This window comes from Tripterygium wilfordii, chromosome 9 (genome assembly GCF_013401445.1).
Source record: "Tripterygium wilfordii isolate XIE 37 chromosome 9, ASM1340144v1, whole genome shotgun sequence".
NCBI lineage: Eukaryota > Viridiplantae > Streptophyta > Magnoliopsida > Celastrales > Celastraceae > Tripterygium > Tripterygium wilfordii.
Window position 1 is genome coordinate 11,379,296 of NC_052240.1, and position 14,273 is coordinate 11,393,568.

Below are 14,273 nucleotides of genomic sequence, written 5' to 3' on the forward strand. Positions count from 1 at the left end.
AAAGTCCACTAGGTACAGCCAATGTCAGTATTTCAATATTTTTCTTCGGCAATGAGTGCCCTAACACCTTGTATAGTTAGTTTTTACAATTCCAAAAGAGAATAAAATGGATAGCAATCAATTTAGGAGTCACAAAAAATATTAACACTCGACCTCCATATTACAAAATTTTCTCTGATATGCTTTACTCAATCAAATAATTACATAATGAAGGTATGTTTCCCATCTCTCTACAGCCTTAGCTCTCTAGTGTGAATACCATATCTTTCCCTCCCATTTGCCAATGGAGGAAAACAAACCTTAAAACAACATCCCTTCCAAATGAGAAATATAATCTTCTTTCTCCCTGGACCGACAATAGCTACTGATGTCGTTATCACATTCACATCAAAATGCCCGCATACCCACGCACCATCCTTGCCTCGCGCCAGAGTAAGAAACATGGACTTGTTCTTCAAAATTCTGGCGAAACTAAGTTGTGTAAAGAACACTTGCCTATAGCATTCCCAGAATTCACTCTACAACAGCTGTTCTCTTCAACAACAATGATTCCAGAAATGGTGAACACAATTTCTTAGGCGGTGGAAGCACATGTGAGGACCCACTGAATATGGTTTCCCATGGTCTCTCAGATGGTACAGATGGAACTGAAAATTTTTGCTTGCTTTTCAAGACAAATTCTGGGAGCTCCCCGTAGATGGATGCATACCCAAAATTTCCTATAAATAATGGCATGTGAGTGAATTAGCAAAGGAGGACAACTTTAGGTACTAGAGATACTTGAATACCAAAGCTATTATAATCCAGACTTGTGCCCCTGTCCCATCATATCCAATCATATATTTATATACCTGCTCTGCTTACTACCTGAAACTGAGCTAAAATACTCAGGGAACAATTTACAACCACGTTCGATTCATTAGCTTTTTAACATCTCTATAACAACTAAGAGGGATGTTAAACATCCCTTAACATAGATGTTTATGTGGTACCACTAGAACTGCTATTCTTGAGCATCTAACCATCAAAGCCATTCTAGAAGATAATTCTACTACGTAAAAACTGCACCCTCAGTTGAACAAGCGTAGATTTTAACTCCTGATAGGTAAAAATTGAGAATAACATCTTAATCTACAGTAAGAAGTCAATACTTAAAGTTCACCCATAAGAATGGTTGCTAAATTATTTTAAAAAATAGATTAAGAAACACTCACTATTTTCCTCAGAGACAGCGTCACCATCCCTGTGGATCATGCCAAGTCCATGTGCTTCTGTGTCATATGGGGTCAAAGAGAACATACTCATGATCGCTTGTTACATATGCCAGCACTAGTTCAGTGGCTTTCTCATCTGATGTTTTCTCTTCCACAGAAGATTTAGTCACTTGAATGAAAGCAAGGGTTCCTCCTTTGGCCTGCATTGAAATTTTTTGTGCATGTTCAGAATACCAGGTCATTCTTGTTAAAGAACCTCACACTATTTAATACCAGGTCATTTTTATTTGAATGATACTCATCCATATAACCTCTCTATCCTTTGAAAATCCTATGGATTCACAGTCCCAAGAGCCAGCTAGCAGAAGTGGCGTAGATGTTCTGAAGTCACAAAGAGGACCTGTGTGCTTGTGAGTTTTATAAATACAAGAGCTGGAGCTTTTGACGAGCAAGTTCATGAGTGTGGTATAGTAGAAGAGAATAAGTAGCTTCAATAACAGAACAAGTGGCTGGAAGTCTAACAGAACACGCTAACAGTACTCTACTAACTACTTTTTTCTAAAGATTTATTAAGGACCCCTTACAACACCCATGCAAAAGGCTACCGCAGTGGACGGGATCGGGGACAGAGAAGATATAAGCAGACCTTATACCACATAATATGTGAAGAGACTATTTTCAGGAATTGAACATGTGACCTCAACGTTGCACTCCTGCAACTCTACCATTGGTCACACTATTTTGTTCTTAAAATTTTATTAAGGACCACTAAGAAAGCAAAACCAAAGGAGTCAAAGTAGATTACCAGACTACAACCAAAACTAAAAAATGGTCACGAAGAAATTCAAAAGACCATAGAACAAGACATGATTGAGTAAAACAAAATATTAGTTCATGTATTAAATTGATGATATCTACGAAGTTCTCTAGACAACCAGAACAAATGATTGAAACTCAATTATCAATGAAGTGATCTACGCCCAAATATATCAATCATGAAGTGGTCTACACCCATGTTTTACTCGGAAAATATTTCGCCATTCCTTTCCAGCCATATTATCCAACAAGTGATCATACAGATACTCTTTAAGATCTGCCTCTTTATTAGATCCTGCATAGCCAAGCCCAAGCATTTAATTTTGCAGCCAAGCTTCCACTAATGACCCAACTGATACCCGATGATTTGCCAAAATTTTCTGGTCCATGTTCAATGGAGTGAAGTATGACTGATGTTTTCAGCATCCCACTTACTCAAGCAGCAACTGTTGGCCATGGATAAGCCTCTCTTCTTTAACTAGTATAATAACACCTTAAATAGCTTATCAGAACATAGCCTTCTGATGTATCCTCTGGCTTGGCAACCTGGCTCTCCCTAATTTTTCTTGCTTCCGTGTTCCCATTGACCATTCAAGCAATTATGAACCCAGAATGAATACCCCCAATCTTCCACTTCAAGTACTCCTTCAAAGACCTATTCTCCTTCCATTCCATTTCCTTTTGTTTACTTATAACTGGCTTTGCTTGCTTTTACATTGCACGGAAAAATACATATCAAAAGAACTTTGAAAATGCCCGTGGAAAACATGAATTAAAATAAAATACAGAAGGCACACTAACACTATGTAGGATGCCATCAAGAAATCACTCTTCTTTGAATACCTATAATATGGTTTCCACGCTAGTCAGTACTAAATGCCACAATTTCTTTTCTTTTTCCTTACATAAGATGCATTACATGCCAAACTTTGAATAAATGAAGTTCATAATAACAAGCAAAAGTTTTGCAATCCACTGTATTGGGGTTACAGTCAAAGCTTCGGGAAAAAAGGGCTAAATCCCTATAATAATCATCAAAGTCTTTAATCCCAAACAATGTGCGGGTTGGCTAAAGAAGTAAATCCTGATGAACAGAGCAATTCCTGAACAAAATAGTTAAGGCAGAAACATATCATACCTTTCTTACAGACCAGGTGGCCACAGGAATGGGATCCACAGCATTGAATAATAAGATTAATCCATCACCTCCTTGAACCATAGAATTCTCAGATTTGATGTCCTTTGATTGAGGACAAAGTGCAAGAGCAGCAAAAGAAGATGAATCCATGGCACATGCTAGAGCTGCATGATGTATATGCATAACAGTATAACACTATTAAAGATTTAAAGTACCATAAATTATGAGAATCCAACAATGCTAGAGGCATATAAAGCATTCAACATCGTCATCACCATCAAAGCTTCTTCTCAAAACAGTTTATGGATACTGGAGGATGGCTCAATCATTTTTGTGGTTGGGTGATTGAGCACTACTCATTTTCATTCCAATAGGAAACTTACAGGATAAAGACTCTTTGACTTTTTAAATAAAAACTACAAACCTAAAGTAAAGACTTAATAATTCAAACTCAAAGTAACATCTAACAAAAATAATTCTAGAAAAATAATATTGCAATTAAAAAGGACGAAAGAATCCTAATTTAATAGAATTGAAAATGTAGGAAACATTTGGATTTCCCATTCCGCATCATTTACGCTATAGTTAAATCAGCCATATCAAAATCTGAAAAATTCTGTATAAGACAAGCCTACAAGGTGCATCAGTGGCTAAGTTCTTGGTTTAGTAGTTATCTTCCTCCCTTCCTTTTAAGTTTTAACTGTATATCTCATAACATCTTTTCTTGAACGGACAAAAAGATTTATTAGAGCACCAAGGGGGTGCAGAAAGAAGCTATCATGGCCTTGTGAATGAACAGGAAAAGCATTCAAAATCTCATTGATTCATTTCAAGTTTAAACATCAAATGCACTAGATTTTCTGAAGAATCATAATATCACAGCTTAAAGGCAGATGAAGAAGGACTTTATGGCTTATGAAAGCATGTTAAGACATTAAATATTTCAACCGCAGAAAAAGGTAAAAAGGCCAGAAAGTTATATGGAGCAAAACGAAAAGAAAAGCAAAAGCATAATGCAGTCAGAATACTCTTCCAGCTAAATAGAAATATAGGATTTCACCTTCAACATGAAGCTTGTATGACCAAGACACAGACAGCTTTGACATACTCCAAACAGATAGTTGCGGTTTAAAAGAACCGCAAGATGCAGCTACAAGGTACTCTGAATTACCGATGAAAGAGAGGTTCACAATTGGCTGCAAAAAGAATTGCCTGAAAACAATTACCTTTGGAGTAGTGATAGTTTATCCAGATTCCAGAGAGCATGATGGGGAGAGGAAGAGGGTGAGGGAGAGAGAAGCATGTAATTTTTTTTTTTTAAATGTATGCGTAAGCCAGTGTGCTGGAAAACCAAATTAATCTATTAAATAATTACAAATTAAAGAACTTCTCCCACAAAAGGCAATTTACTTCAAAAAAAATTCTGTTTTTAAGTTGTTGTATTTGAGGCATTTCTAACCACCTCCCTTATATAAAAATAGTATGCTAAAGCTGTACCGTAAGGTTAAAAATTTACAAGAACTCAAGGCAAAGATTTCTGAATAAACTGTAAAACACTTGTTCAAACGGACGTCAGAAATTGGCAAGCAAGCATTTCCATATTGGCATTATATGCAGTGAACCACTTTATTAAGGGTCAAATCCCAAACAGTACATGCTTCCATTCTGTGATAAGGATGATAATGGGAACCATGATGCGCAATATATAAAAGCAGGAGAGGACAAAGATGCTCCAACCAGAATCATATATCTAGGGAGAAAGGACTACCTGCCTGTTGCTATGGATTGGTTACCATTATCTGATTCTAATAATATATTAGGGTAAGAGTAAAGACTTAAACATATATGTATACCACAATAGCCTCGCCCATTATGGCCACAATAACATTCTTTTCTGGGTCGGGGTCCCACAACGTAATCACAGTTTCAGCAGCAACAGCCAGAACAGGACCATCACAAGAAAATGCCACTGCCGTCACTGGCTTTTTCCTGGAAGACAAAGATGGGAAGATTTTCAAGTTTTTGTGAAATGAAATCATATCGAGTTTTGATACACTTAAAATGCTAGATTCAATTATTCATAAAGAAAAAACTTCAGGACCATTAAGTTTTTCTTCATCTTTAAACTATTTCTTTTTATAAAATAATTCACATTCCAGAACGGGTTGGAAAATAAGTGAAAACCCCAGTATAAAACATGTTCTTACTTATACGACCCAACAGCATGACAAGTCCAGCTGGAATTCTGAAGTATTTCATTCCCTTGCCGAATCCCATCTCTGCAATCCCAAACCTGACATATCAAAAAGGAAATTGTAGATTTCATAAAACTGCTTTGAATTTAGAGCAATAAGAGCATAATCATTTGTTTCAGATGAAAGATTACCTTGAAATCCCCACCATATGATGAGCTAACAGCCATACGCTTGGTAGGGTGGAAAGCAACAGCAGAAATGCCTGCATCCCTGTACAATCAAAATGACAGGTACCTTATCACTACTAAACAAAATAAATACTAATCGAAATCAGCTTTGGTAGGTATTGGCTAGCTACAAAGATAATATTACCTCGCAAATAAAAAATCTAGAAAAAGTTCCTATCAACAACAAATTGTGTCTCACACAAACATTTATCATTTGCATTTGCTCATTTAACAAATAGCGACAAACCTGTGAGGTTCATAAACAATGGTGGTTAAGCTGAAATCTTTATTCTGTGCTGCAGAAGACCAAAACTTAAGACAAACAAGCCCTCCTAGGCCCTCTTCAGCAAGTTTGACTTCAGCAGTACTCATCATAGAGCCATCTGGGGACAGGGCCACTATAGTGACTACCACCTGTACACCAACATTCCCAGTCATTGATTGTAATAAATATTTCAGCAATGTTATGTCTGAGGATGTGTCATTGGAACCAAGCTGTGAGTACAAATCACCACCAAAGTATTGTCTTGTGCTGAACGAAACTGCATGTCGACTTACTGTGACATCATCACCTGGTTGATGGTTTCTCTCGCAAACTTGAACCTGAAACAGAAGTATCGTTTATTTTTTGAAAATAAAATTCCAACTAGAAGAAACCAATGGCCAAAATCTTAAACAAATATCCTTATTCACTGTGAAATACAGTGCAATAAAATCTCCCAACACAACTGTGAGGCACGAAATCAAAAAGATCAAAGAAATAACAAAATTAAAGATAAGGAAAATGAATCAATTGGCCAATTATAATAAGATGGTTTTTATCTTTCCCTGGGCGCCTACTAGAAACCAAAATTTGCAGATAAAGTATACCGTAACAAAGAATATTATCACAATAAGGACACATCTGTACAACCTTTGATAGAAGGTAAGAATCCCTAGAATTAGAAAATAAATGTCTACCATTTGAACTATAAGTTAGATTTGACACTAAATAAACATCAAGTTTACAGCCGAAAAGCCTCACCTCAGATATTTCACGGTCATCATACAAGCTGTAAAGCTGAATACTATAGCTCTCTGTAGGTAAGGCAACCAGGCCAGCATTTTGATTGAAGGCAACTTTATTATGTACATTGCTGTATAACTCTGGAGATGACCAAGGAAGCTAAAAAAATGGAATCACATTTTAGAACAATGTAAACATTTTTTTACCTAAAAAAGCTACAGCATAATAGAAACATGAATGAATAAGCCCCAATGAAAAAATACTTTGTTTACACAAAGTCACTACATGAATGAATAAGCCCCAAGGAAAAATACTTTGTTTACACAAAATCACTGCCAAAGACAATATAGAAAACATAAGCAGTAGGTTACAGCATGATAGAAACATGACTGAATAAGCCCCAAGGAAAAATACTTTGTTTGCACAAAGTCACTGCCAAAGACAATAGAGAAAATATATGTAGTAGTTTACTGGCTTACTGTCATTTATCCATGCATCAGAGCAGAGCCAGAAAGTGTGGAATCAAAAGTTTGGAGTTTGTTCAATGGAAGATATCATCATCATCTTAACCTTTATCCCAAAAGTTTGGAGTTTGTTCAATGGAAGACAAGATTCATAAATTATGTATCAACACTGTCCACATCCCATCCACTGAAAAAATGCCAAGAGCAAAATGCATCCTAATCACACAAGATTGCGGGCCAAACGTAGATTAATGTCAACAGAAGCAAACCTTGATCCCGGAAATGGACTTGATAATTTCCATTAAGGGCATCTTTACAAGATGGATTTGATTATCTGCACAAGATATCTAAAGAACTTTGTATTGGTAAAATTAGAAACTAGTAATTAATCGGCCAATGCTACTCCAAACAATAATAGCTACTTACAGAACAATGTGTTGGATCTGGGGAAGCTGTAAAATATAGAAGGGGAGAACCGATTCTAGGTAAAAATTTCTTCTTCCCAGTGTCCAGCTGCCAGACAACAAGAACTCCTTCCTTTCCACCTACACACCAACAAAACTTCAATGAGGGGGATGATTTTTTGCTAGTGTGCAATATACAAGTAATCATGGAAGAAAAAGCCTCAAGATGAGTAAGCTTCGAACATTTATATTTTCTATATTCTTGCCAGAGTCAGAATGGATAAAAGATAATATAAAATATTCAAATGTATACAGTATACACACAAAATATAACCAGCTCCAGCCCAACTAAAATAACATATCTGATTTTGTCTCTTAAAATATCTACCATTCTACTTTATCCTGAAATTGCAATTTTTAAGATAACAATTTTAAGTTAACACATTTCAAAAGCTCTGGTTCATAGGAACTAAGGAATATCTACAAGCACACAAAAAGAATTAAAAAAGGGACATATCAAGTTAATTGAAAACCACAAATCTTGCACTGTCCAAGTGATTTCAAAATATCTATAACACTCACAACTGTAGCATCAGGATCAGTCAATAAGAAATCCCAAACTTCTTCTAATATCAAGAACATCCAAAGGAACACTCACTTTTTGCCCCATTCCAGCACCCTAATGGATGATGCATCAATGACACAAAATGCAAGACCAACTGCATATTAAAAGATCAGCAAGTTTCCATAGGTAGAAATGTTATCCTTACCTGAATACAAATATGCCCCATCAGAGGAAAAAGACAATATAGTAACTTGAGAAGGGTGCCAATGCCCTGTTGAGCAGGATCCAGCGTCATCATACCCCCTCACCCCAGGTCATTCTTCAATGTTTTTTGTCGAACTTCCACCCATCAGACCATTGCCAAGAGCAAAAGTTCTACTACCAAAGCCCCTCCAGATTAAAATTCTCCCAGTCAAATCACCTGCAGCAATAATATTCTGAGTTGGGTGGAATGCGAGAACTGTCATTTTCTTTGTATGATGTAGTGTTATTTTCTTAATCTCCACAAGTTCAGCTTCCAGTGCTGGGACTTTCCATATGTGAATTTTACGTTTGTCTCGGATACCAAAGAACTTGCCCATAGAACTAATGGTGATAAACTCTGGCTCATTTGTCTGTCAAAAAGTGATAGGAAGAACATCATACACTTTTACCACTTAACCAACATAGTACCAAATTCAACAACAAGAACAGATCAGACATTTATATCTATAAAATTCATATGCGGCTTGATGAGGCCAACCTAGCAAGCTTGCAATGTTGCTCATCGCTTTATGCACACTAATATAAGGTTCGCTGCTTAATATGAGTGGTTCAGACAAAATGCATGTTGGCATTTTGCCTAATCTTTTTAATCAAGCATTAAAAATTATTTAAAAAATTCAAATCTGCTACCCTTTTTGAATACTGGGCACTTAAATTGCTATTATTAATATTACAATAAATTTATACCCTTCAATTTAATAACACGGACACCTTCATCCTCCATTACTTCAAAATTATCCATCAGATATGGATTTTACGAATCAAATGTTAAAGTGTAGATGCACATGTTCATAAAACCAGATGTTGATGTAACTTACAAATACAGTACCTTTACTCTCATGCACAGATGTCCAACAAGATAATATGCTTAATTTTTACTGAAACTCATTGCATAAGGTTCATCTAGTCCAATAATTCCCGACAGTCTCTAAAGCACAAGTTTCTTCAAGAGTTGATTCATTAAATTGTAACAAAGTATAATTTTACACGGTCGAGAAATTAATCCAGTAGCAGAACAAATAAAATAACATAAAGGGATCCATGAAAGTGTACCTCTGCCAAAGTTACTCCCATACGCGAGTCAGTTAGGTTACACTTCTTAATATGTCCACATAAAGCCGTGGAACCATTTGCTTGCTTTCTTGCACCTTCAACAGAGAAATAAGCGAAAAGCTTAGGTTCTTTTTCATTGCTAGCAGGTTGACCTAGTATAGATGGAATTACCTGAACATGTAAATAGTCATTGATCCCTTCAAACTATATAAGATCGAATTAGGCGCAAGGAAGCACTCTTCATCACTATTTGAGCCAAATTGAGCTTTGTATTGCCAAAAGAAAAAGCTATAGAAGAAGAAAAAAGTGGTACTTTACCATGGAGTGAACAGGGAACCGGATATCAATTTTCTTCACCAACTCCGGCACGGAAAAATCCCAATATCGAATGGTCCCATCCAGCGAGGCCGTCCAGCAGTAACACAATCTCTGAACGGCTCGACTTGTCGCCGGCACGACTATCACAGTTGTCACAAGGTCTGTGTGACCTTCCAAGGATGCAATCTGATATCACGAAAGTACATAATTGCAAATTTGAGTTAAACGTGGAGGCTTGACATGTATGGATAATTGAAGTGTTGGAGAGTTAACCTGCAAGCCAGTAGAAGTGCTGAAGATGGAGACAGCATTGCCGGTGCAAACGAGAAGTCTCTTGGCATCGTTTGACAAAGCCGGAGGTGATGATACGTAGCTTCTACGGCCTCTGATCATCTTTTTGCTCTGAAGACTGCAATCAATTTCGCAATTCGCCGGTTGGGACAAATGAGATGGCCGTTGATGGTGGTTTAGGGTTTAACAAAGCCCTAAACAAACATCCCAAGTCAATAGTCATCCTAACCGTTAGATTACCCCGTCTATCTAGACCGTCCCTTATGAAGAAAATATAATTACTATAGAACTAGTCAAATGACCCCCCTCTACTGTTTTCCTTCAACCAGCTGGTGGAAACCAAGCCTCGGGTAGTGATCTTGGGCCCATGAATAGGGAGAGAAAGATTTCGGTAGTTGCAGAAAGCCAGAAACTGAATGGTTGGTGTTTAGGGGCCACGGCCCACGAGTGGCCCTTAGATCCAAATAGGCAGTAGCTAATGGGAGACCCAATGGCTGAAGAAGGCCAATGTAGCGGGTATGGGCCAAAGGAAAGGAGAGCCCAATTTAATCCAAACCGTGTCCTGTACTTTTTTTTTTGAGTTGACTACATGAATATATGAGAAATCAATAAAAAACGCACTAAGTGATAATATTATTAAAGTCATGTCGGACATAGATTCGAGCAAGGGACTAGGTCATTGGTTCATTAGTTCAATCAATGGATCATCGGTCGATCGTAGTTTCAACTAAAAACAATAAAAATTATTAATATTAAAATAATACTAAAAATAAATATCATAATAATTTAGAAAATCAAGTTCATATAATCTATTTAATATAGAACAATACACTCAATACATATGAAAATCAAGTTTCCCATCATAAGTTAGCAATATATAGGAAGGACTTCAAACGTCAAACAATGTTTTCAAATATTTTGGAAAACCGTCCAGTTTTACGAGCACAATTTAGCTAATATATTAAAAAAATCGTCCAATTTTACCGCCTATTTCCAGTTTGATTATTTGATTGTTATTTTAAGAGAACCATGTCGGCCTGTGAATGGTTCATCAATTTTACGGTTCAACTAATCGACATGGTCTAGTTTTTATAACACTAGAGAGAGTGCGTGATATATATTATCATAAAGTACTACAATTCCTATACATTAAAATTACTTAAGAGATGTATATGAAATGTAACAACTCCATCCGCCCCTATTCATAAAATCCCACATAGCTATTGAAATATGAGCTTTGCATTATCTTTGAATGGTCCAATTGTGCCATAACTATTGGGGACCATATATACATATATACTTAATTAGATGCCCATCCTGTAAAATATGGGATGATATGAAGAAGGACCTGTCAATTTTGAATTTTAAAAACCCTTATCATTTGCATATATATAGATGAATTCTCACATAAGGGTCTAATGTAAGAGTATAAAATAAGGGTTAATGTTTAATGATGTGAATGAGTGAGATGACCATACATACATACATACATACACACACATATATATATATATATATATATATATATATATCCGTGCATGGCAATTTGCGCCGTCCATAATGTTGATCTCTAATTTTATATCCGTGCATGCACAAGTACAACTATACTGCCTGTATAGAAGAATAGCGTGGTCGGCTCTTCAGTGCTCTTTTGACCTATATAGTTTATATATATATATATATAGTTGCATCATATATTTTAGCTCGAATGAACCGACAAGAAATGATAGTAACATTTGATGGCCATACCTTATTCAACACCCTTTATTGGTTCCAACTCGGAAATTCTACGTTATACAACCATATACATGGAACCAGAGTCAATGTGTATGGCCTTCAATTCATTTCACTCTGTTTTCCAAGTATTTGGTAAATTATAGAGTGTATTAAGTCTAAATTTGACAGGAGTGTTCACATGATTAGAGATAGGATAATTTGAGAGATTCTAAGAAAAAATATAACATGTTTTTTAATTGAAACTCTCCGAAACCCTCCCATCCTAGTTGCCACGAATCTGTTGGAAAACGTGTTTTAAAATCGTGAACCCTGTGATAAATTAAGCTTGGACTTGAGAAAACGGATAATATCTTACATTGATAGTCAAGTTTAGGTAAGGGAATCCATTGACGTTTTCTAACATAACCCGTCTCGATCCCAAACTTATTTTAATCTCCAATTCAAAGTATTCACTTGCTTAGTGAATTGATAGCTAGTATAGATTCATTTACTTAAGTCTTGATCAAATGTCTATTAATTACAGCCAGATTATACCTGGATATATATATATATCTTCTTATGCATCCCTTTATTGATTACCTATATATGAAGGTGACCGATAACAAGAAAGAACTTTGTATCCAAACAAATGAAAGTTGCAACTCATGTAGTCCTCCTCAACAAGAAGTGCAAGTAGCAAATTTTAAGACCAAATCCATCAACTCATTAGTTAATGCTAAGAAAGAATTTTCTTGCTTGATGTTAACCTTAAATGTTTTTCATGTCAAAGAAAGCAGGCAATTAGCACTCCAACACACTTTTTTGAGATATTATGATATTCTTAATTAATTATGATTAAGATGGGCACAATTGGGAACACATGTAATGTTCATGAAATGTATATATATATATAGCAGCCTGGTTGATTTGACTTGGTAATTAAGTATTTATTGTTAATTAATGTTAGATGTGAACTATACTTGACCCACTTGACCACTTCAAATTAACAAATTTTCTTTTCTTTTCTTTTTTTTAGTTTGAGCCACCTGAAATTATTTTCTTTACCCTCCTCAAATTTTATGTGAACATTTTTAATCCTTAAAAAAATTTACTAATTTATTTGCTCTAAAATAAAATTTAAAATCTTACGACTTCACCCTTCTAAATTTAGTTTTTTTTGACCCATTTAATATCTATGACCTAAAATAATTGAATAGATACCACAAAAAACGACAACTTATTTAACTTCAAGATCGGTTTATTTGAATTTTTTCTTTAAATTTTATGTAATTTTAATAAATTAAATTGCCTAACTTTTTATAAGTAATTTGATTGAGGAAAAGTGGTGTTTCACACTAACCGACTTTGCAATTATTTTATACTTCAACTTCATGTTGGGTAAATTGATAAATATTGATAGTTTGGGAACTCTCTCTATGGGTATATAATTTGTTTTCTAGTTGACCGAGAAAAAGCTTGATTGCAATATATTTTTTTTAAATAGTAATCCCAGTATTTCATTCCATGATAGCAAACGTTATACCTAACGCCACAAAAGTAGCCTAAGAATTTACAAATACCGGACCACTCAAAGAAATTACAAACACCGGACTCCACCAAACTAAACCGAGATATACCCGAGCAGACTAAACAAAAAAATACAAAAAACAATAATTCTGAATCAAGAATTTTAGTTTCCCATTCATTTAGATAGCATGATCCACCAAATCTGTGAATTGTATCACTGTGTACCAAATATTTATTGCCAGAACACATCAGAAATAACAACCGATGATCAAGAAATCTGGACATATGGATGAGATCTAGATTTTGTTGTGCAATATTTCGTTTGGAAGCAAAAGAAATAAATGAGTGATACTGATAAACTTTTTATTTAAAAAAGCATAATTTTTTTTTAAAAAAAATATGTTCCCAAAAGTTTTTAAAAAAAGATATACAAAATAGTGCAATTCATTAATTTAACAATCATTTCGGTTTTTTCAAAAAAATAATAATGAAGAGAAGATATTAATAATATTGATGCTAAGTCAACATTTCTTGACTATAATGCTTACCTAAGCTGATCTTGTAAAGGTCAAAGAATGCATACGGCAGCAGTCAAATTGAACTAACGTTGGAGTCGTCTTCTTAATAAATTGCAATGTATAGCAAATCAAACATAAACAGTTCTCTCCCATGAGATACTTAATTACTCCAATATTTATGTTGACCCCATATTTTTCAATAAAAAATTCATAAACCATGAAAACAAAACACTCAATCATGGCTTCATAAACATCTTAGAACCCATGAGAGAGTTTTGATGTATTTTAGAGAACAATTCAAATATGGGTATTTTCATGATTTATGAATTTTTTGGACAAAAATGCCCTTAATTAATAAGTTTATTAAATTTCATTAAAATAGTATTTTTATTACGTATTAATCACTTTTCTAGTACCAATAAAGCTATATAGTTTGCTTCTTTTTTTTTTCCCGAAGAACTCATCCAAAAGTCAGCCGACTCTAGAACTCACTCTTGCACGGTTTTAAAAATAAATGGTACGAGTAGTATATTGGTATGTCCCCTATACATGTTCAA

At 35.1% G+C, this 14,273-nt stretch overlaps 1 pseudogene; it reads right to left on the reverse strand.

Annotated features, from left to right (window-relative positions):
* Window positions 1-13: 13 nt before the first annotated feature.
* LOC120005640 lies at window positions 14-10,137 on the reverse strand (annotated as a pseudogene).
* Window positions 10,138-14,273: the final 4,136 nt, after the last annotated feature.